The following is a 25,417-nucleotide window of genomic DNA, read 5'->3' as shown; positions in this document are numbered from 1 at the left end:
ATGTCTCTCTATAAACATACAATCAGTCTCTCTTTAACATGTAAATTAACTGTAAATCTGGCAAATAAGAGCTTTTGCTCTGCCACCATCAACCCTCCTGTACCTAGTCGAAGCGTCGGCTAGTGTTGTGATTCCAGATGCTTTCAATGCAATTGGATGTGCTGTTTTTAGCGGTAGACAGTATTTTGTTTCCTCCGCCGTGAAGTAGTGACTGAGGCTACGTTTAGACGAGCGTTTTGGGGTGGAATTCTGAACAGAAACCGCAAAAGTCATCTTGCGGTTTCACCTTTAATTTTGCCAAGCGTTTTGGGGTGGAATTCTCCGACGACGGAGCCCTGCTGTCACACGATTGGCGCATATGTCACATGACGTGCTGTGAAGACCCGCCCTACTCTGCCTCTGATTCGCAGACTGTGTATGGGGAATGTGATTGGACCAAAGCAGAGTCACTCACAGACAGAGGGACCAGTCACGCCGCGGGACACATTCTTGTATTTAACCCTTTCACTGCCACACCACGTCACTCCCAAATAAGAAAAACAGCTCAAAATGTATTTTTGACTGTCGAAAACGAAATAAAATACTGCATTCCGCCTGCATTATGAATTTATGATGAGATAGTAACGAAATAGTAATGCACAGCCACTTGGACAAGTAACTGCAATCAGATTACTGGCTTTTAAAGATTAACGCGTTAGATTACTATTTTCGGGGAAAAGTAATCAGATTACAATAACGCGTTACTTAGTAACGCGTTACTGGCATCACTGGTCATCATACAGCAGAGTACAACAAAAATAAGTTGGCATCTAACCAGAGTGCAAGGTAACAGTAAAGTGCATAACAATATGCAGGACATGTAATATAGTGTGTATATACAGTAATATAGAGTGTGATTAAATGGAATATGTATAGCTACTGAGTAAATATGTTAATCTGGTGTACAGTAGTCTCCCGTTCTTAACGCACACCTTGATGTCACTACTGTAGTGACTTTTAAATAGCAAAAGCTTTGTGGACAGAACTCACCCTAGTCCTTAACCAGCTTACAACAAGACAGCTGTTTCAATTGCAAATCACGATGTCACCATGTGGCACCATTCATCAGTATAAATATGGTAGTAAGCCATACTTGCCAGCGGTATAACTAGTAAGAGTAGGTATGGGATATACAGATATAGATATAGCAGAGACCAACATGTATTTTATTACGAAAATGGCTAAAAGATTCTCTTCCTATTGTTCCCTTTCTCTCAGTGTACCAGTGTGACATCACTTCAACTCAATATTATCACCACGTGAACACTTGTCTATACTGTACATCAAACAAAACTCCACGACTTGAGTCCTGTTTAAAGCAGCCACTAGCCAATGAAGCACTCCCTCATCCCTCATCCATCACGATCAGAAGAATCCTGTGCCGGGCTGACGGATCCATCCATTCTCCCTGGCCCTTGCTCAGTCTGAGCCATCGGTAACAGACAGAACTGAATCATAACTCGCTCAATCTTCCATGTGAAGCAAAAACATTCATTCCACAAAAATACATAAATCTCTGGGACCAATCGAAAGTATTTATAAAATATGTATTGGCAAGCCGGTTCAAAAAGAAAATTCCCCCATTAAGTCTGCTGGATGACAAATGTGTAACATGCTTTTGAAAATCATTCGATTTTTGACTGTGATTGTAAAAGCGTGCAGCTAACTTCAACACTTGTCCCATCCCGTGCAGAGCTGCAGCAACCTGATCCTTTCTCGTGAAGACGATGCTCTGTGCTGAAGCTCAAAGTTACAAGCTAGGCTATTAAGTATCAGTGGGATTATTATTAACTCCATAAGCTACGGTGACTAAATAAAGGTACATGGACATCCGACCTTCTTATCATCACTGTATAGTGTGTACACCCGACACCATACATGGAAAACATGGAAATCAACAAATAAATGGGTTAGTTTAGGTACTTGCTTCAGGAACATCAGGAAAGATGAATGATTGTATGATGTACGGGTGTTGGGAAGAAATGTATTCATGTAAGAATCGCGATTCTATCTTCTACCCATTCTAAATCGATTCACAGATTCCAAAAATAGCAATTAAGAATCAGATCTATGCATGAATCTTGCACAATCTAATCATGACCCCAAGAATCGAAAACGAAAACGAATTGAATCACAGGATCAATGAAATCGCTGCACCTCTAGCACGATGTATTACAATATACCAGTGGAGGTTTCTCTATGACAACACGTGAAATACAAATTCACTCATAATTCATAATTATTATTAATTTACATATACCTATATATATATATATATATATATATATATATTTTTTTTTTTTATTATTATTATTATTTTTTTATTATAAATGTTTTCCTCTGTAAAAAAAATGCCAGTGAATTTTTTTTTCTTCAAAAATGGCCAAAATTTACAGCTCTGAGCAGGCCTGCACTGCAGTATTATTGCCTGCAGTAATTATTCGTGAAGAAAACTTCACAGGTGTGACCCATTGTTAATAAATAATAAATAACAGCGAATCAAAATAGGCTATTAACTTCATCTAAGCACGGTCTGTGCAGTTAAACTCTTGCCATTGAATGGATAACAAGGCTGTCAATCATTCAATCCACCAATCAGCTAATGGTTTCTCTTTGGCTGTTCTGTGGCTCTGCAGCTAGCATGATTGACAGCCTTGTGGCCCAATCAGATAATGGTTTCTCTTGTGCCGTACTGTGGCTCTGCAGCGAGCTTGTTTTCAAAATAATTTTTATCTCAGGAAGATAACTTGTCGTTACGCAAGTCTTGTGAATGTCTAAACAGGGCTGATGACATTGATGAAGATGATATCAATAACAACAATGCCTCTCCATTGTGCATCGTTTGATGATATATATTTTTTTTATCTCAGTCGTTGTAAAACGAAAGCCTGCAGTGCTTAGCCTGGACGCAGCCGAAGTGTAGTAGTTCTAACGTCACTCGGGAGACAAAAGCCAAACATCAATTTGATGCAACAAGCTGGCTCGCGATGCACTATTGTTTACATTTTCCATGGGATTAATGCACGCGGCTCGAGTCGGACTCGTCACATGGAGAAGCTGCACTATTCAACGATATGGGTAAGTCGTGTCTTCTTGGCTTTAGAATGTCAGTTTGTGTAACGTTACTGTAACCGAATTGAAACCGCATCATAACTCCTACATCGACCATGTCACTTTTCAAAAGGCATGAATGAATGAAAACTTTATTTAACAGATTGCAGAATGGGTACAATATACAGTACGGCTCAATACACATAATTATTAAGGAGATGCAGACCAGATAAAGACTTTCGTCTTGTTTACATCAGGGTCCCCCATTTTCAATTCATAGTGAAATGTATCTTGTGTTATTAGGAGCCCTGCTAAAGTTGGTAGCTAACGTTATATTGATAATGTTTCAATATTATCAGGTTGATATTATTAGGTTGATAATGGTGTCAGTGTTTCAGATAGCAAGGTGGAGATCTTTGTTAACTAGTAGAGCTTTGGTTGAGAGAGATTACAGTGCTGTCACTTAAAACTCATAAACAAGTATTGAGCAAGACGAGTTAGTCTGTTGTGTTGTGCGTATTGTATGGGAGGGATAATGATGACTGTGTGTAACTAGGAGGGATATGAGGACTGTGTGTATGTGGCACTGAATTGATGTAAACAAGACGCAAGTCTTTCTCTGGTCTGCATCCCCTTAACAATTGTGTGTATTGAGCCGTACTGTATTGTATCCATTCTGCAATCTGTTAAATAAAGTTTTCATTCATCATTCATTCATTCATTCATTCATTCATTCATTCATTCATTCATTCATTCATTCATTGTGTTACAGTACATAAAACCCATCTGTGGCCTTGTGCAGAGGAAGGTGGTAAATACATGTTAGATATTCCAATGTACAGTTTTGCATACAGTACCATTGACTCTAAGAATGGTCTGTGTTATTGAAATCGTCACAGCAATATAGTTTGTTTATACTTCAGAAGTATGATATTTAAACATGGTCCCCAAAATGAATGGAAGCAAATGAGGAGCCTGACACCTGGGAGGAATGGGGGTGTTGCAGCGTTGGGGATGTTTAAAAAATATAATTTAATATATAATATAATATAATAATTTGTGCTTCACCTAAAAATTTGGTCAGCAGCCTCCACTGCAATATACTGTGTATGTCCTCTCATAGAAAACTGTGAAATTTGAAGACAGTATTCAGAGGAAGCGGCGTGTCTCTCAGGGTGGTTGTCAAAGTTCAACACTGTTCCACATTTGTAGGAATGAGTTCACAGTGAGGTTCAAATTCATGACCTCTTTTTCTCCAAGATGGACAAGTCAATTCCCTGGTGCTGCTTTAGTGTCTCCCATAAAACAAGGGCAGTACTGCAGGAACTGAGCCATAAGCACACACACACACACGCAGGCATGCACGCACGCACGCGCACACAGACACAAGATCTAATTGTTATCCTTTTCTATTCCAAAATAATACTGTCAATATTTCCAAACGTTTTGCTTATTTTGAAAATCGTCAGTATTGTTTTAAACTCCACGCCAAGAAAACCTGGAACTTGAATTGAACTAGGATCCACAGCCCCACGAGAGATAGAGCAAAGAGGACAATGAGTTCATCCTGAAGAAATGCTCACAGTATGCAGTTACACACACTCTGTACCGTCATCACAACATATAACAAGGTGCCGTCGTAAAACCAAAAAAGATCCTTTATCCACCAGCAGTAACTCTAGTCTCAGATTTAACAGAATGCAAAGAAAACGTGGGCCGTTGCCCAGAGTCTGCAGACAAAGGCAATTGTCACAGGCTGCAGCAAGCACACTAACCATCAGGAGAGGACGCCCTCCCCCATTAAAGTCAACAAGTCTGACATTACAAATCCCACCCAGGACCGCAGGGGAAGCGCTGCCATGGCGCCGTACTGTGCCGTCCTGTGCCGTACGGTGCCGTGCAGGGGCAGATGGAAGAGCAGCAGCCAAGTATTTTTGGATGAGGCACTTTAACCTTTATAATTATATATATACTGGAAAGGTCGCATCATACGGTATATAGTGGGCATACTGCTATTTACTGCACCAATGTAGCAGAGTGCCCGCGGCTGAAGCATAGTACTATAAGCCTAATATCTCTCTTGGCCTGAAGCCTAGTAGTAAGCTTAATATCGCCCTTGGCCAGGGGAGATTTTCACCTTTGATTGACAGGAAGATTGGTTTGTGTGGACTGGGACCTGTGGCAGATTCTAAGAGGGTTACACTAACACACACTGAGATGGAGAGATGCAGGCTCGTCAAATAGACACTATTGAGAGTAGGGGTGCACCGATATATCGGTCGGGTATCGGTATCGGCCGATAAGTGCCTTGTTGACTGCTATCGGCCTATCGGCCGATAAGCTCAAATGTGCCGATAGCAGTCGCCGATAAATACCCATCAATTTGTGTAGCGTCAAAAGGCAAAAAAAAAAAAGTTCACTCACACACACACAACGCCTGCCGTCCCCCACACACACACACAATCTACTGCATCAAAGTAACTACTTATGATTAACAAGGCATTCGTTTTGTGGCATTAGCGTTATATAGTTAGTGTTACACGGACAATAACATCAGCATATTATTATTACCCATAGCAGCAAGGCATTACTCTGAGTCCGTTCATTAGCTCGGTTCCATTCCGTTGCTCATTCCGTACCCAACTACACATTCTGCAATCTGTTAATAAAGTTTTCAAACAGACAAATGTATAGAAAGGCTTTGTTTTATTATAACATTTGTTGCAGTAAAATCATTATGTCTCATTTGGTCATGCGTGGAGCGCCGGTCGGCGGGCCGGGCAGCTAACGTAGCTACGTTATTAGCTATTAGATGCAAGACTAACGTTACTGGTGAAAATGTGATTTGCGTTGGAATACTCCTTTGTCAACTTGCCGTACTTTGCTTGCAGGTCTGCAGTCATTATTGCTGCATTAAGAATAGCCCCAACTTTAGCCAAGGTAACGTTATGGCTAAACCTTTAACAATAGTTAACGCTAGCTTTCGGTTAGCTGTTCAATGCTATTAATAACACAACTCCCCGTCAACACCCTCTCTCGGGAAGATGGCATTTAAGAAAGTATCTGCTGTTAAAATGAAGTGTTACACGTTCAATAACAAGCATATTATTTACCCGAAGATAGCAGTAAACAAGGCATTACTCCGTTAGCCCGTTCATAGCTCGGTTCCATTCCGTTGCTCATTCCGTACCCAACTACACATTCTGCAATCTGTTAATAAAGTTTTCAACCAGACAAATGTATAGAAAGGCTTTGTTTTATTATAACATTTGTTGCAGTAAAATCATTATGTCTCATTTGGTCATGCGTGGAGCGCCGGTCGGCGGGCCGGGCAGCTAACGTAGCTACGTTAAGTGTGTTCTCTTCTGCTCTCGCATTCGCAAACAGAACAATGGCGGCATGCCCGGAAGTAGAAAAATTTATAAACGCTTGCCGATTGGTGGTAAGGACAGCAGGAGTGGCGTAGCGGTGTGGCATAATTGGCCGAATCGACTGTCAATCAAAATGGGTCCATTGCATTGGTTGAAAGCTCTGGTTGAGAGAATAGTATCCCGCTGCAGGCCGCAAGAATGGTTCCATTGCATTGGTTGAAAGCTCTGGTTGAGAAAATAGTATCCCTCTGCAGGCCGCAAGACGATACTGGGAGAGAGATTTCTCTAAAACCTGAGCTGACTTCACTGTGTTCTTGCTGAGTAATGTAAGTTAGTACTCAATCCATTGTATATTTTGATAATTGTTTGTTCTTAATCAATCAGGCTCTGTGCAACCCTATTGGGTTTGACTTGAGCAGCCTGTGGTAATTAGTCCAATCAGTCAGAGGCAAAGCTTGTTTAATTAGTCCAATCAGTCAGAGGCAAAGCTTGTTTAAATACATTTGCCTGTGCACACATTTCTCTAAAACCTGAGCTGACTTCACTGTGTTCTTGCTGAGTAATGTAAGTTAGTACTCAATCCATTGTATATTTTGATAATTGTTTGTTCTTAATCAATCAGGCTCTGTGCAACCCTATTGGGTTTGACTTGAGCAGCCTGTGGTAATTAGTCCAATCAGTCAGAGGCAAAGCTTGTTTAATTAGTCCAATCAGTCAGAGGCAAAGCTTGTTTAAATACATTTGCCTGTGCACACATTTCTCTAAAACCTGAGCTGACTTCACTGTGTTCTTGCTGAGTAATGTAAGTTAGTACTCAATCCATTGTATATTTTGATAATTGTTTGTTCTTAATCAATCAGGCTCTGTGCAACCCTATTGGGTTTGACTTGAGCAGCCTGTGGTAATTAGTCCAATCAGTCAGAGGCAAAGCTTGTTTAATTAGTCCAATCAGTCAGAGACTAGCCCCCTACAGGTGTGGGACAATATTCAATAGGGATTTAAGTGTAGTCTATCGAAGCGCTAGCAGAGCGCCGGCGACCGACTAAGACAGACAAAGACTTGGAGTTTTCCTGCTGGAGTTATCCGAGGAGGCAACCGAGTGCACTAGAGTATCTACTGCCCCTCACCTGCCCTCCTCTAGCAGGCCACTCCTTTGTACCTGCATTTTCTGGTCTTGCCTTGTTAGCTTGTCAACTTACTCGACCCACTGGTTTTAGCTCATTAGCTAAACCTTCAATCGGCTTCATACACATAGCCTTTAGCAGTTGATCCATAGTACTTCGTATCTTTATTTGTTCCTGCTCTACCTGGTGTAAGCATGGCTATGTGTTCTGTCTGTCCTGTCTGTCCCTCTCTCCTAGAAAGGTTAACTCTGTTAGAGAGTCGTGTCCTTGAACTTGAGTCAGGAAAACAGTCAGCTTTAGACGTCTTGGACACTACAGGCTTTTCTGAGGAGCCTCTAGCGGGGTCTTCTCGTCTGGAGAGTCCCAGACATAGTGCTCAGGACAAGGCCTTTGCGCCCACTACGAAGCGGCAGTGTAACCGCTCGGCCTCGGTCTCAACAGCACCTGCTCCGCAACATGATTTTACACGTGTTGCGGGTTCCGGTCCCAGTACGCAGCCGGTTCCACTGCAACCCCGTCGTTCCGTCCTTGTGATTGGCGACTCCATCACCCGGCATATTTTGCTAGACAAGCCAGCCGAGATCAAATGTTATGGGGGAGCCAGAGCTACCGACATTGAAGCCAACCTGAGATTTCTGGCGAATAGCATAGTCAAGGCAAAAGGTAACCCACGTATCACACCCACTGAAGATAAATTCGACCATATTGTTATACACGTCGGAAATAATGACTGTAGGATGAAAGTCTCTGAGGTCACAAAGATCAACATAGTTAGGCTTTCTGACCTCGCCAGAAAGATGAGTCGGCATCGAGTAATCTTCTCTGGCCCCCTGCCTGTAAACCGGCATGATGATGAGTTCGTGAGTAGGACAGCTTCTCTACACCGATGGCTGGAAAAATACTGTAAAGAACAGGGCTTAGGGTTCGTGGATAATTGGTCCTCTTTCTGGGGGCGCCCTGGCTTGCTGAGAAAGGACGGCGTGCATCCTAACATGCAAGGCGCCTCTCTCTTATCTCGCAATATAGACAAGATTATAGCTTCGGGCTGACAGCCACCCCACAAGCATGCCAGGGTGCAGGCTCTTAGCGAGCCTGCTAGTCATGCTAAACTGATGGACCCTGCCAATCCTTATACCTTTCTTGCTCGGTCCCTCCTCCACCAGGCTCCCCACTCCTCTCTTTCTATCTCTACCCCTAAACCTGTATACCCAATCAAAACTAGAATATCCCGTTACGCTCCGCTTTACCCAGCTCGTCCTTGTGCGATAAACCATGCCAACTTAATTGCGATTAAACCTACCCGCATGGCTGAAAACCGCGCTGCTAAGTATACAGAGAGTGTGAAGGTTGGCCTTATCAACATCCGCTCTCTGCCAACCAAAGCTCTTTTGGTAAATGAACTGATAACAGACCATAGTCTCGACCTATTTGGCCTCACTGAGACATGGCTTAAACCTAATGATTTTCTGCCCTTAAACGAGGCCTCACCCCCTAATTTTAGTAGCTCCCACATCGCACGCACCTCCAAGAAAGGAGGCGGAGTTGCTCTAATTTATGACTCTAAGCACAACTTTACATCCGACGCAAACTGTAAGTTTTCCTCGTTTGAGGTGCTCCTGTTGCATCCCTCTCCACCCAACAGAAAGTGTGGCGGTCTGATTCCTACCCCCACTGCATCCTTTGTAATGGCTGTCCTATACCGCCCCCCAGGCCCTTACACCCTCTTCCTAGATGAATTTTCAACTTTCATCTCTGAGCTTGTTATGCGCTCAGATAACATTTTAATTGTTGCTGATTTTAACATTCATTCCAATAAAACTCTAGATCCCCTAAATAAGGCTTTTACCGACATCATTGACTCTGTCGGTCTCATTCAAATCGTTGACCAACCCACTCACAGTGGTGGGAACACCCTTGACCTAGTCCTAGCCCGCGGTCTCACTGTGTCAAATTTGACCGTCTCCCCCTATGTTCCTGCTCTCTCAGACCACTACCTCATCAAATTTCAAATTGATCTGACGGTTTCTCGCCCAGACAGTGTAGAATCCTACATGAGCCGTCGTATTAACGCCTCAACTGTCCCAATTTTAGTTAACTGCCTACCAGACACCCTCTCTCCCTTCCTCTCTTACTCTGGCCCCCTTGATCTCTTTACAGACAAACTTAATGCCGCCCTTCGTAGCACCCTCGACATTGTCGCTCCCCTTAAACCTAAAATTAAACGTGCTCCGCAAAAACTAACTCCCTGGTTTACGGAGGAAACGCGCTCCTTTAAAAAGGCTTGTCGCAAACTTGAACATAAATGGCGTTCGACCAAACTCGAAGTATTCCACCTCGCCTGGAATGATAGTTTACGTAACTACAAAAAGGCACTCTCACTTGCCAAAACCTCTTATTTTTCCAGGCTCATAAATGAAAACAAAAACAACTCAAAGTTTCTGTTTGACACAGTTGCAAAACTTACGCAGAAACAACCAAGTGCCCTAAACCATGCGTTCTCGGCTAACGAATTCATGACATTTTTTACCAAGAAAATTGACCTCATTAGAGATGAAATTGTTGCTTTACTCAACAATCAGAGTCCCTCCCAACCTTTGACGGGCATTCCCCCTGACTTTGATTCCAGTCATACGCTATGCTGCCTTGAAAACGTCTCACTTAGTGCCCTCTCTAAACTGGTTGGCGCGGCTAAACCTTCAACCTGTCTGTTTGACCCTCTCCCAGCAACTCTCATCAAAAAACTCTTCCCAACTCTAGGCCCTGCCCTACTCAATATCTTCAACACCTCTTTGTCTACTGGCGTGGTGCCCCTGGCCTTTAAATCAGCCGTCATTAAACCATTACTTAAAAAACCGAACCTCGACCCTCTAATCTTGAAAAATTACAGACCTATCTCCAATCTCCCATTCCTATCCAAAGTGTTAGAACGGATCGTCGCAACGCAACTTACTGACCATTTATCAAACAATAATCTTAATGAATCATTTCAATCTGGCTTTAGAGCCTTACACTCCACCGAAACGGCGGTTACCAAAGTCACAAATGACTTACTGCTCTCTCTTGACTCAAACCTCACCTCTGTGCTCTTATTACTTGATCTCAGTGCAGCCTTTGACACTATCGATCACTCGATTCTTCTAGGTCGGCTTGAGAACCATGTTGGCATTCGGGGTCTCGCACTAGCTTGGTTTAAATCCTATTTAACTGATAGAACACACTGCGTGGTCTATAATGATTTAACATCTGAGACCCTCCCAGTGCAATGTGGTGTCCCACAAGGCTCTGTCCTGGGCCCTTTGCTATTTTCGATTTACATGCTACCCCTCGGCGATATCATACGCAAATTTGGCATAAACTTTCATTTTTACGCTGATGACACCCAATTATATATACCTATTAAGCCAAATGATTCCTCCCAACTACAAAACCTTGAGGCCTGCTTGCTTGCAGTCAAAAAATGGATGTCGCAAAACTTTCTACTCCTTAATGCAGATAAAACTGAGATGTTAATTGTTGGCCCCCCAAACCACAGAGGCCTGTTTCAGGACATCTCCCTCAACTTTGATACCTGTCATGTATCCCAGAGCTCCACCATAAAAAACCTCGGAGTCATTTTTGATTCCTCCCTCTCATTTAATGCACATATAAAAAATGTCACCAAAATTGCATTCTTCCATCTTCGTAATATCGCAAAAATACGCCCCATTTTAACTCTGGCTGATGCTGAAACCCTGATTCATGCTTTTGTCTCATCACGTCTGGACTACTGTAATGCACTTTTTTCAGGCTTACCTAATTCAAGCATCAAAAATCTTCAACTCGTGCAAAATGCGGCTGCACGGATACTAACTAGAACTAGAAAATTTGATCACATCACACCAGTTTTGTCCGCCCTACATTGGCTTCCTATCCAAGCCCGCTCTGACTTTAAAGTGCTACTCCTCACCTACAAAATTTTAAATGGGCTTGCACCGCTCTATCTATCTGATCTCATCTCCCGATACTCGCCCGCTCGTGCTCTGCGCTCACAAAATGCGGGGCTTCTATCGACCCCTAGGGTTAAAAAGAAATCCGCCGGCCACAGAGCCTTTGTCTACCGCGCTCCCTACCTGTGGAACAAATTACCTGCCGTCATCAGGGGCGCCTGCTCTGTCGAAGCTTTTAAATCCCTGCTTAAGACTCATCTTTTCTCTCTCTCCTTCAACCTACCTTGATCTCACCTGGTCGGGGACTGACCTTTAGATTAATCTGTGTAGTTTAGTTATGGTACAGGGTACTACATGGTACCACTGGGTAGTTTACTATAGGGTAGTTTAGTTAGGGTACAGGGTACTACATGGTACCACAGAGTACTACTTAGTACTGCATGGCATTACAGGGTACTACATGGCTTACACAGCTCTACATGGCACTACATGGAACTACAAGGCACCACAGGGTACTACATGGCACTACAGGGTACTACAGGATACTACGGGGTACTACATGGCACTATGGGGTACTATAGGGTACTACATGGCACTACGGGGTACTACATGGCACTACAGGGTACTACATGTCTGCTCCTTTGCAGCACCACAAACATGGGAACTCTCTAACTCTTCCCCCCCCCCTCTCCCCCCCCCCCCCCCCCCCTCCCTCCCCCTTCTCTCTGAGTACCCGTCTCCTGGCGCTGACCAAGGTGATGGATGCCTCGGGGTCTTGGCCAAGCTTGTAGTGACTGCTCTACATGCACCTCCGAGGCATTGGATCAGTTATTCACCGCCGTCTGTCCGTGGTCCTGTCAACTGATTAACAGACTGTTAACAGATTAACAGTCAACGCGGTTTCATTGCTGGGTTAAGTACTTCTATTCTATTCACATAATACGCTTACTTCATATATCTACTCCATTCACATATATGCCTACCACTTGTATCTATTGCTATGTCCGCCTACTACAATCTCATGAGCTGTCTAACGCCTGTCCCGTCTCCCTGTCTTCCTATGACTTGCTGTCCTGGAGTGTTGACCGGAGTGTTGGACGTCCCGTGACGAAGGCCGGGAGATCGCGACCCCCTCTGCGTGCCCCCCTGTCTTCGGAGGTCTCGTAGTGGTGACCGGAGTGCCGGATGTCCCGCGATGATGTCGGGGAGTTCGCGACCCTCTCTGCGCCACCCCCCTTCCCCCTGTCTCCGGCTGTCCCTGAGCAACGACCGGAGTGTTGAATGTCCCGTGACTAAGACGGGGAGGACGTGACCCTCTTGCGCCGCCCCTGTGCTTCAAATAGATCCGCTATCAACTCTATCTTTAATCTTTCAAAATGTTCAATTGCTATCGCTATTAGCTCTATCTTTAATTTTTCAAAATGTACAGTTGCTATTGCATGCACTCATCTGTGTTTCACCACACACATGAGTGCATGCTTACCAACTGTCCGTCTGCAACACTACTATCACCGACATCTAAGAAGGGAGATCCCCCCTTGAACGGCCCTTCTAAGGTTTCTCTCCTCCACATTGCCTGTGGAGCTTTTTTTCCCTATTGTTAGGTTTTAGTGAGTTTTTCCTTACCTTCGCGTGGGGTATGTCTGGGAGTGCTTGCATTCTTTCATTTATTTGCATTCATCTAAAAAATGTTTGGACCCTATGGTGTTCTTGTTCTGTTCTTGACTTATTGTTATGTTGTCTTCTTGACTTGTTTAAAGAAGACCTGTACGGCCCATGGGGACATTAACGTGTGTTGTCGGGCCCTATAAATAAATTTGATTTGATTTGATTTGATTTGATTAGATAGTGATACCATAAACATATTTCTTGATGTTTCCTTTTTTTAAGTAAGTAAAGAGGCCTACAAATACAAACATACACATACAAATATACAGTAGTTTCATTAAAAAAAAATAAAAAATTAATATTTTTTTTTACAAATACTTATATACAAATATACAAATATCCATAAAAGACACTTTGAGACAAGGAGGTTTTGCTGCACCGTCGACCCCAGCGTGCAGATTCCCCGCTCTGAAATAGACTTGACTGTAAACAACAGCATGTGGTTCGAGTAGCGGTGTCAAAAATATAGGCACAGAATGTGCTACTCGCAGTGTATGTACAGCCGGCTAGGGCTATAACGAGCTATATCCGATATGCATTTCATGAATGCACAGCTTCGGTGAATGCACAGAAACACAGTTGGACCCTGGGTGACTGTCTTCGGTGAGTGCACAGAAACACAATTGGACCCTGGGTGACTGTCTTCGGTGAGTGCACAGAAACACAATTGGACCCTGGGTGACTGTCTTCGGTGAGTGCACAGAAACACAGTTGGACCCTGGGTGACTGTCTTCGGTGAGTGCACAGAAACACAATTGGACCCTGGCCTGGGTGACTGTCTTCAGTGAGTGTGCACAGAAACACAGTTGGACCCTGGGTGACTGTCTTCGGTGAATGCACAGAAAAACAGTTGGACCCTGGGTGACTGTCTTCAGTGAGTGCACAGAAATACAGTTGGACCCTGGGTGACGGTCTTCAGTGAGTGCACAGAAACACAGTTGGACCCTGGGTGACTGTCTTCAGTGAGTGCACAGAAACACAGTTGGACCCTGGGTGACGGTCTTCAGTGAGTGTGCACAGAAACACAGTTGGACCCTGGGTGATTGTCTTCGGTGAGTGCACAGAAACACAATTGGACCCTGGGTGACTGTCTTCAGTAAACTTGTGCACAGAAACACAGTTGGACCCTGGGTGACTGTCTTCGGTGAGTGCACAGAAACACAGTTGGACCCTGGGTGACGGTCTTCATTGAGTGCACAGAAACACAGTTGGACCCTGGGTGACGGTCTTCATTGAGTGTGCACAGAAACACAGTTGGACCCTGGGTGACTGTCTTCGGTGAATGCACAGAAACACAGTTGGACCCTGGGTGATTGTCTTCGGTGAGTGCACAGAAACACAATTGGACCCTGGGTGACTGTCTTCAGTAAACTTGTGCACAGAAACACAGTTGGACCCTGGGTGACGGTCTTCATTGAGTGCACAGAAACACAGTTGGACCCTGGGTGACGGTCTTCATTGAGTGTGCACAGAAACACAGTTGGACCCTGGGTGACTGTCTTCAGTGAGTGTGCACAGAAACACAGTTGGACCCTGGGTGACTGTCTTCAGTGAGTGTGCACAGAAACACAGTTGGACCCTGGGTGACTGTCTTCAGTGAGTGTGCACAGAAACACAGTTGGACCCTGGGTGACTGTCTTCAGTGAGTGTGCACAGAAACACAGTTGGACCCTGGGTGACTGTCTGCGAGCTGTCCTCCACGGCGAGTTCTGTTCTCTGAGGCGAGATGCTAGAGATGCAGAGTCACAGCAGGGTTGGGACCCCCTGGACAGAAGCACAGAGGAGAGGAGATGAGAGACGTCTCAGACGGACACAAACACAGACACGGCCTTGTTCTTCCTGTTGCTGATTGGCCCTGAGGGAGGTGGAGGGACTGGGAGAGAAAGATAATAGAGAGTGAGAGAGGGAGAGGGAGAGGAGAGAGGAGAGAGGAGAGAGAGAGAGAGAGAGAAGGATAGAGAGAGAGATATGGAGGGGGAGAGATAATAGAGAGAGAAAAACAAGAGAGAAAAGTTGGGAGAGAGGGTGAGAGAAAGAAAAAAAAGATTGAGAGTCAAAGAGAAGGATACACCGAGATAGAGAGAGAGAGAGAGAGAGAGAAAAGATTGAGAGTCAAAGAGAAGGATACAGAGAGAGAGAGAGAGAGAGAGAGAGAGAGAGAGAGAGAGAGAGAGAGAGAGAGAGAGAGAGAGAGAGAGAGAGAGAGAGAGAGAGAGAGAGAGAGAATAGAGAAAATGTTGATATAGCAGCACAGCGTGTCCATTGTGAAGCCTGGTGGCACGAGATGTGCCCGGGGCCGTCCAGCTCCTGCTCCCAGAGAATGAGAACGTTCATGAAGGGGCAGCAGCAACACAGTGAGTTGACAACCCTCTGTTCTCTGGTGCCTTAGTGTGGGACGGAGAAAGCAGGGTGCCGGTAAACACGGTCTGTGGCGTTTCAGTCAAAGTGTTGTTTCTGCTCCTATCCGCTGTAGAGAATTACCCAGCGAATCGAAGGAGAAACTCTGCGGTCACACGGCTTATGACTGTTAATAACAAATAGTCACAGAGAAAGTTAATTGTGGAAATTGGCCTTTGAAGGCAGTGGTTTCATTATGCAAACCAAGGCCTTGATGAAAAGCTGTAAACAATGAAAAGCAGATGACGGTTCCCCCAAACCACTCATCTGTCTCTCTTTGACGTTGGCTCGCTGGTGGGTGCAGTATGCGAGTGGTCCAGGGGGACTGATCCAAGGCTCTGCAGCAGTCCCATCACATCTTAACCCTTGTTCCATCTTGCTTTTGGGGGTGGGATGTGGCAGATTTATTATGTGGGAGGAATTTCCAAGAAGACAATCAACCCCCCCCCCCACCTCCAATGTACAGCCCCCACCCACCCACCCAACCCCACCCCACCCACCCAACCTCCTCCAATGTACAGTTTCTACGTCAAATGTATATACACTCTTTTTCTGGACACTTTTGTATCACAAACAGTACTGTATTTGCAAATCTGATATGTCATAAATGTATAGATGTAGCAGTACTGTCTATCTGTATGTCATGTATGTCATATATGTTATGATGAATTGAAAATGGGGGACTCTGATGTAAACAAGACGAAAGTCTTTCTCTGGTCTGCATCCCCTTAACAATTGTATGTATTGAGCTGTACTGTACCCATTCTGCAATCTGTTAATAAACTTTTCAATCAATCAATCAATCCCTCCAAAATGTCCTGAAATGAATTACCTAACGCCGCGCAGAGTGAAATTAAGCAGAAATGAAACATATTTCTCCTCAACGACCAAAAGGTCCAAAAAGGGCACTGACCCCAGGCCCACGTGAGGGACAAGAATGTGGGGTCAGACGTGGGGAAGACCCTGCAGTCCTAAAAAAAAGTCTGCCTTCCCCCTCCCCGCCAATACCTCTGAGATTTGATCCACAGCACAAAAACGTCAGGGGATGTCAAAAAGTGCTGTACCGACCAAAGCCGGTATTCTGTTTGAAAAGCAGCGCTGGGAACGTGGACATGAGCAATTGTGGAATGTCTTTCATAATGTGTCCATGGCGGCATCCCAAACATGTCTCCTGTGGGAGTGTGAAATCTCTCATGTACTGAAAAACGAGGGGGAGTTGCTGTTGTTGTCGTTCAGAGGACTGAGAGAAACTTCAGAATGAGACAAACACAATAGCTGATGAAGATGTGCCAGGAAAGCTTTCTGAAGAAACAGAAAATTCCTCAGAATCTTAATGAGAATCTTCTGGCTTCACTGACAACTAACCTTCATGATCTCACACACTGAATACATTGCAGCTTTACTAAACCAGGGGCTGTGAAAACCAACTTTTCAGACGATCGGGTGTGGATTCCCGAATGTCACCAGCCGATCCTGTGGTTCTAGAATGGACTTCTTCCTGGTATTCATATGATGTGTTATACTACCAATAGGCCGCAGTAACACATATAAATCTCATTGTCTACGGTCGTCACTTAACTATAATCACCTGTCTGTAGTGATGACGTAATGGAACACTGTGGGTAGAACACAGGTTGACTACCTGCCAAAGTGTCTGGTAAGAGCTAACCGACTGAACAGCCGCAGCCACAATTAACCAACATTTGACTGGTCGCTGGTGTTCTTTTAAATTCCTTTAAACCAGGCATAGTGAAACCGCGATGCAACCCTGAACACATTTTTTTGTTTTAGTGGCACGTGTTTGTGATCTTTGTTCAAATAATTTCATTAGTATTGGTTTCAATCCAATTTCAGTTTAGTACATTCTGTTTCAGAGGTCCTTTTTCCACGCTTAAACATGCGGAGAAACAAAGTAGGAACTGTTCACACTAGAATTGGCAAACGAATGCTAACAATATCTACAGTACTTGCAATATCTCAAAAACCAAACACAGTCAGCACTTTTGTAGAGACTGAAATTACTCTCAGTTTGTGACCAATCAGACAGGCTTCTGAACACATTGGGCGCCAGACGAGAGATTTCTCTGGTTATCTCGCCAGTGGTTGAGCGACAAAACCCGAGATTTATCTGGTTTTCATCGTTTTTTCTTTTATTCGATTTTTTTTATTCTATGCAATGTCACAGACCTCAGTGTTACCATAGGAAATCATTCTGAGATCCCTAGAGTGCAATACCGGCCGCATCCTGCTAGGTGGCAGTATCGCCCACCCTTTGAAAGCTTATTTCACACTGTGTGTCACATCTAATTTCATCCGGGCGGAGAATTTAGACCAGGGGTAGGCAACCCTAGGCATGCGTGCCTGCATAGGCACGCGTGGGCATTTGCATAGGCACAGGGGGCAGCAGTAAAAAAAATAAAAATAAAAATTATAATTTTTTTTTTTTTTTTTTTTTGCTTTGAAATATTATAGTGAAATATTTTGCACTGTTGTCGCATCTTGTTGAAATCTTCCCACAGGTTCTTTTTACTACCACATATTTAATTGAGACCCTTTATTTGTTTATTATTTCAATTTAGCTGGAAATACATTGCTACATCATTCAGTAACATTTGCAGAGCCTTATAACAAAAACATTATTACGTTCACCATTGTGACCAGTGGGATTAATCAACACATTTTATAATTTATTTTTCTATTTCATTGAACATTGCACTTGTTAAAAGCAATTTTTTTTACTATAAATGTGAGTATTACCAAGTCAACTTGTGTTCTTAAAACAATGACAATAAACATAGTTTTATTAGGTTGAAATAATGTGGTTGTGTACTTATTTTTCTGTTAACTTATTATGGATTGAAAACTGAAAACCTTAATGCACAGTAACTGAACTCAATATTTTTAAGTTTTAGTAACTTTTTTTTTTTTTTTTACAGTGTAGTCTTGCGATCAATCAAAACTTATTTACACGATATACCTCACATTCACCCTCCATTCACATCCTGGTGTTCTCCTGGTGTTCTCCATTAGGCCTGTAGGTGGAGCTATGACAGCACATGTACAGTACACACACCGGTGTGTGATGTGTCCAAAAATGAATGGGCAAATGTGAGTGAAATGGTCGCACTGTATGCAGCTGTTTGTCTGCATTGCATTCCCCCCCCCCCACTCAGATTTAGGGTTGATACAACCATCATAATAATATTGTTAATAATAACAATAACAATAACGATGTAATAATGTAAAAATTATCATAAAAAATACCTGATTATGAGAAGAAAAAGAATTACGATGCATGGAATATTGTTGAGGCACACTCATTACAACTTAGGCACTCCATGTCAAAAAGGTTGCTGACCCCTGATTTAGACCAAGCCAAGTAAATCGCTTCATCCGACCACTTCGAAACGTGTTCAGCACACTTGAGGCATATCTTGTGCCACTTCATGTCAGGGACCCGATCGACACCAATACTGGAAATCGCGATCAGACAATTGGAATATTCTTTTTGGGATACCTCCTAGGAAAGGTAAGGACTATATGACATCAATCCTATTTTGATCCAACAATGATTTCACATCGATCGCAACGATCATATGTAACATACTCCAAAAACGCATGCCGTTGCTGACGATTAAAGCATAAAAAAACGACCGGAATTAGCCAGGATCTCTCTGAAACTATACAATATTCACCACGGTATAACACGCGAACGTATGAAAAAATGTATTCTTTTTCACATGTTGAAAGAGGGATAGTTAATGTCAAATGGGCCATAGCATTGTCTCCATAGCTATAATATAGTATAGCCTTGCAAACACCGCGACGCACAGTGAAAATCCCTATCTCCTACAGCGGTGGCGCAATGAGTAGAATGATGGCTTACACAGCTGGCACTGAAAGTGTTAAAGGGTCACTTCACCAAAAAACAATGCTGATTTATTTTGCACATAATCTCACACACACCCATTGAGAGTAAATTTGTTTGAATATCGTCACCTCACCAGTTGTGTCATCGGGGGACATTGAATCCTTGCGTTGTGTTAATTACAGCTCAATGAAATGATAAGGGAGCAGTCCCTATAAGATAAGGTTTTGCAATTTTTTCATACATCATTTCATGGAGCTGTGATTAACACAACACAAGGATTCAACGTCCTCGAAGACATCATTGGTGGCCATATTCAAACTCATTTACTCTCAATAACTGTCAGACTAAATTAATGTGTGCAAAACTGATACGTTTTTGGACGGGTGCGAGATTATGTGCATAATAAATCACCATTGTTTTTTGCTGAAGTACCCATTTAAAGGAACACTCCAACATTTTGGGGAAACCCAATCCCCCATATAAATGTTGGTGGATTGTTCCTTTAGCCCAAGTGAAGCGTTTCTTTACCATCCTGCCAATCAGGTCTGGTTGTTATAGAGGCTGCAGCCTTGACCGACAGCTGGAGCTGAGAGTGGTCAGCAGGCCACAGAGGACCAAGCAAGTGAACCGCTCAAAGTGGTTCAAAGCATGTATAGCAAACTACACACCGCCACACATCTGGTGAACACATCACAGGACGGGATCCACCGCAAGCAGCCGTCCAGTTCCCAGTTTCAAAACACTGCTCCGCTTTATAGGAGCTTTTAAAAAAAATTACAAGGCCGCACAATGGAAACTGAGATCTAGGAGAAAGCCTGGCAACGTTGGGATCTACTGTACTTGAGTGCTGTGTTTTTTAATTTTGTTTAGGTTAATATAAACAATCAATACTGATGATGTTGTTTGATTCCCTGTCTTGGCGTTGTTTTAAACAAAGTAAGTGAGACGCATATGGAAATTATATAAATGTGATACACCTATGTCCTACTCCAAGACAGACACACATGTCACACACAGCGGTCGTCTGGTAGTCGGAAGGTTCCCGGTTCGATTCCCGCTCCTCCCGGGCACCGTGACAAAGTGTCCTTTAGCAATACACTTAATCCCTAATTGCTCCCGATGAGTAGGTTGGCACCTTGCATGGTCGCCTCCGCCATCGTTGTGTGAATGTGTGAGTGAATGGGTGAATGTGAGGAACAAAAATTGTGAAGCGCTTTGGATAAAAGCGCTATATAAATGCACCATTTACAGACACACACACACACACACACACACACACATTATCATTGATAATGTTATCATATCTATACCCTAACTTTAACCCTACCTGAAATCTAAAGTGGCCTATTGTAACGTGGGAATTGTCCCAACATGTCCTCAAGTTAACAGATCCATCATCCAGCTCATCTGTCTCTCCTTGTGGCAACATGTGGTCCTCATAAGGGTAGAGGTACAAGAGCGCACGCATGCACACACACACACACACACACACACACAAACACACACACGCGCGCGCGCCTCGATGGGTCACAACAAGGACCATATTACTCAGGAACTGACATGAGACAATACCCCTGACGATGGAGACAATCGCTGGGCAAGGCATGTTTCTCAAGGCATGTTCAGCGCAGCATCTTCACTCAGCTGTCGCTACTCAAAGAGCTCAGAATGTATGTTGTGATTCCTGACATTCCTCAGTCTGGCGCACGACGCGATGACTCACAACACGCATTCTCTATGTAACAATTGTCATAACTCCGGCGCATTCTTTTGGGGAGATATCATATTCGTGTCACTCACAATTCATTCATGGCACATCGTTTTCTGCTCGCTCAACATTCTACAATCAAGAAGGAAATCTATTAAAAACGTCACTCATTTCCAAAACTGTATAAAGAGATTATAATATAAAAACGTGTTAAAAGAAGTTTTCTATGCAGGGTTCTTTGGTGAAATAAAAAATTTAATTAACTTTTTTGACAGGAGTGGCCTAAATATATAGATAATAAAGAAGTTAAAGATAGTTTTTTTTATAATAACTCTTTATTATAAATATTGTTTAGCCTAACCCTAGTCATGTTATCAAAATATTTACATTCGCTGATTGTCTACTGACTCCCTGATAATTACTATCTCACTATTGTCACAACTGCCACACAACAGGAAACACGACAAATGCATAAATCATCTGTCTATATGACAACCATGTCATGCAGTGATCATAGTGGCGGATACTCTCATTGTAATGCTACAACAACACGTCAAAGTCACCTCAGACGTTAGGTAGCCTGGATGGATAGACAGTGTCAATGAAATTACTTTACAGAGCCCCCCCCCCTCCCAAAAGAAAACAGAAAGAAGAAACAAAGTGTGACCTGGAATGAATTAAGAATCTCAAATCGTATGTCAGATTCAGATTACTTAAATTTGCATTCGAATTGCATAACATGGGAATTCGTCTTTGGCACTGGCATAATAGTGACAAAGCACACTATCACTAATGCACAACGATACAACAATGCACATGATTCTCATCGTCTTACCTGGTGAAACGTCTCTGGTGACAATTACTTTGCTGCTGCAACCTGTCAGAGAACAATCCAGAAGAAACAGAGATATCACTGCACCGGGACCTCCTGGCAGCACAGCAACTTCAACCAAAAGTTTTCTAATGGGACCTATTCGACGAAAAGCGCTTTAATAAATGCATTCAAGTTCCGCTGCCCTTGTCAGAAGAAGGATTTGGGGCTGTGGAGTTACGAGAACGCGCAAATAACACGTTTCGATACTGTTTTTGCCTGGACCGGTGTCTCAGCTTGATGTATTGGTTACCAATTCTCTCTCGCTGGACAAGGAACCGAGGCGCGTTGGTGTCAGGAGAAGGAGCGCTTTACTGACTCCTACAGGCGCAGGAGCTGCTAGAACCAGAGGTTATTTGGGGAATTTGAGGGTCCACACGCCCCCATAAAAGTGCCAGAGACCTTCAATGAGATTTATACTCAAAGGTCGTCCCGTTCATATTAATTTGTCCCTCAAGAAACGTTTTTTTTAAACAATGAGTTGTTTCCCTGTCGAACAAAAATGACAGCTGTAAGAGAGTTAACTCAAATGTCATAAAGTTATACCGTGCATGCCTATAGACATGGGCAAAGTTATCATGATAATTAGCGTAGCCTTTTGTGGGTTTGTGTGTTGAAAAAGAAAGAAAGAAAGAAAGAAAGAAAGAAAGAAAGAAAGAAAGAAAGAAAGAAAGAAAGAAAGAAAGAAAGAAAGAAAGAAAGAAAGAAAGAAAGAAAGAAAGAAAGAAAGAAAGAAAGAAAGAAAGAAAATAAAAGTGTAGGCTTTGAAATAAATAAAGTGTTATATGATCATTTGTTTAATAAAGTGTTATCATTTAAGATGTATATTAAATTATTTAAGATAATAAAAAAAGGCATATGGCCATGTTAATTGTATTATACAGTAGCATATATCTCCCCCGCTCCCGGCGCCCCCACCACCTAGTTATATGATAGCGTAGCTGTCTGCTTCGCACTATGCCAATGGGATACACTCAGCGCCTAATGCGCGTCAACTGAAAACTTCTCACATGCACCTTTCATCTGCCTGACCACGCCCACTTCCGGCCAGCATATAGCCCAGGTGTGGTTGATCAGCTCCACCTTCCGAGTCTGAATTTCAACGAAACACAGCCAAGGGTCCTCAGGGCTGCGTTAAAAGCAGACAGCTACGCTAATCATATAACTAGGGTTATAGGATAACCTTCGTTATATTTCATTAGCTACGCTGTCTGCTTCGCACTATGGGACAACGGGCGAAGCAGGGCGCGTAGCCCCGACAAATGCACCCCCTGAGGTCCCCTTCACGACCATCAAAAAAACATGGGGTGGGGTCCGGCCCCCTCGCGCCTCCTAACGAGGAGCGGAGGGAAGGACGCCAATCATGCACAGTGGGGCGCATTTACCCCAAAACGCACAAGGTGAGTAGATCCTGCGAAAAACCGCTGCCTACCTCACCATGCACCACGCCAGCCGCCCGGCAGCGGGATGCAGAAGGGGTTCCAGCTCCAAGAGCCGCACTTCTCCTTTACAGAGGCGGGGCCCCCGGCCATGGCCGCGAGACAGAACCCCCCCCGAAGGTTCCGATGAAGACCAAAGGCCCTCACCCGGATTGACGACAAGAAGACAAGGGCATTAATTGATTCAGGGGCGGCGGGTAATTTAATTCACGTGGGATTGGTACATGAGTGGGGGGTCCCTCTAGAAACGCTGGAGGTACCTATCCCAGTACAGTCATTGGACGGTCAACCACTGGGTAGTGGGCTCATTACCCAGCGCACGGCGCAGCTGCGTCTTCAGGTGGCCGGGAGTGAATGAGAATGGTTACAATTTTATGTTGTCATGTCTCCCCATTCTGCCATTGTTTTAGGTCATCCGTGGCTAGCAGAGCATAACCCTTGTATTAATTGGGCTACGGGTGAACTTTCTATGGGGAGCGACGTTAAGGCGGTTTCCGGCGAGGGTTCACCCGCCCCTTTTTCTTCTTGTCTTTTGTCTCCCTCCAGGATGGTGGTAAGCGTTGCAGACTCTGTCACATCTCCTAATCCCGATTTAGCATGTCTTCCATAGATTTATTGGGAATTGGCAGAGATTTTTAGTAAAACTACCGCCTCCAAGATCTTACGACTGCCCCATTAATCTTCTTCCTGGTACCTCTCCACCCCATGGGCATATGTTTTCTCTCTCTTGCCCTGAGACAGTGGCCATGAATATTTATATTCAGGAGGCACTGGCCACGGGGCATATTCGTTCGTCCACATCCCCTGCAGGCGCTGGGTTCTTTTTTGTAGCCAAAAATGATGGTAGCCAGCGTGCATCGATTATAGGGGGTTGAACAACGTTTCCATCAAGAACCTTTACCCCTTGCCTCTCTTGGACACCGCCTTTGAGTGTCTACAGGGGGCACAGGTCTTCTCTAAGCTTGATTTACGTAATGCCTACAACCTGGTCAGGATTAGAGAGGGAGACGAGTGGAAAACTGCATTTAATACGCATTTTAAAACGGGCATTATGAGTACTTAGTTATGCCCTTCGGTTTAGCTAATGCTCTGGCAGTTTTCCAAGCCCTAGTTAACGACGTGCTGCAGGATTTAATCGGGGTGTCAGTCTTTGTGTACTTAGACGACATCATCATTTTTCCCCGTGATATGGTGCAACACCAACAGCACGTTCGTCAGGTGCATCAGCGTCTCCTCCACCATCAGCTGTTTGTAAAGGCAGAGAAGTGTGTGTTTCACACCGACACAGTTTCTTTCCTGGGGTTTGTATTGACTAAGGGCGATCTTTGCATGGATCCGGCCAAGGTGAGTGCTGTATTGGACTGGCCACGCCCTTCGTCGCTCAAAGTGTTACAACGGTTTTTGGGCTTTGCAAAGTTTTACAGGCGTTTTATTCGCATTTTTAGCGCCTTAGCCACTCCTCTGACAGCTCTCACTAAGGCCTCTCTCCCTGGCTTTGAATGGTCGCCTCAGGCAGAGTAAGCCTTTCGCGACCTCAAACGTCAGTTTACCTCCGCCCCTGTACTGATCCGCCACGATTCGGAGGCTCCGTTTATTGTGAAGGTGGATGCCTCCGATATCGCGGTGGTGGGGGGGGGTGATCTCTCAGAGATGCTTAAAGGACGGGAAAGTGCATCCTTGCGCTTTTTTTTGGAGCCGGCTGTCTTCGGCCGACCGCAACTATGATGTGGGTAATCGGGAGTTGTTGGCAATCAAATTGGCACTGGAGGAATGGAGACATTGGTTGGAGGGGGCGGCACACCCTTTCATTGTTTCGACTGATCATAAGAACTTGGCTTACATCCAGGGGGCTAAACGCCTTAACGCTCGCCAGGCCAGGTGGGCGTTATTCTTCACTCGATTTCGATTTTCCATCTCCTACCGGCCCGGTTCCAAGAACGTCAAGCCTGATG

The 25,417-nt window shown here is 44.0% G+C and overlaps 1 protein-coding gene across 1 annotated transcript in view; it reads right to left on the bottom strand.

Annotated features, from left to right (window-relative positions):
* The window catches only part of tspan9a (tetraspanin 9a), a 421,126-nt gene extending 399,119 nt beyond the window's left edge, over positions 1 to 22,007 (bottom strand). The window contains 1 exon segment of the mRNA XM_084334274.1: positions 21,991 to 22,007. The gene's annotated coding sequence lies outside the window, so the exon portion shown is untranslated.
* Between the last annotated feature and the right edge of the window lie 3,410 nt (positions 22,008 to 25,417).

Source organism: Notolepis coatsorum (assembly GCF_963971535.1).
Source record: "Notolepis coatsorum genome assembly, chromosome: 18".
Taxonomy (NCBI): Eukaryota; Metazoa; Chordata; class Actinopteri; order Aulopiformes; family Paralepididae; genus Notolepis; species Notolepis coatsorum.
The sequence above is the reverse complement of the archived record's forward strand: the minus strand, read 5'-3'. Positions and strand labels throughout refer to the sequence as shown.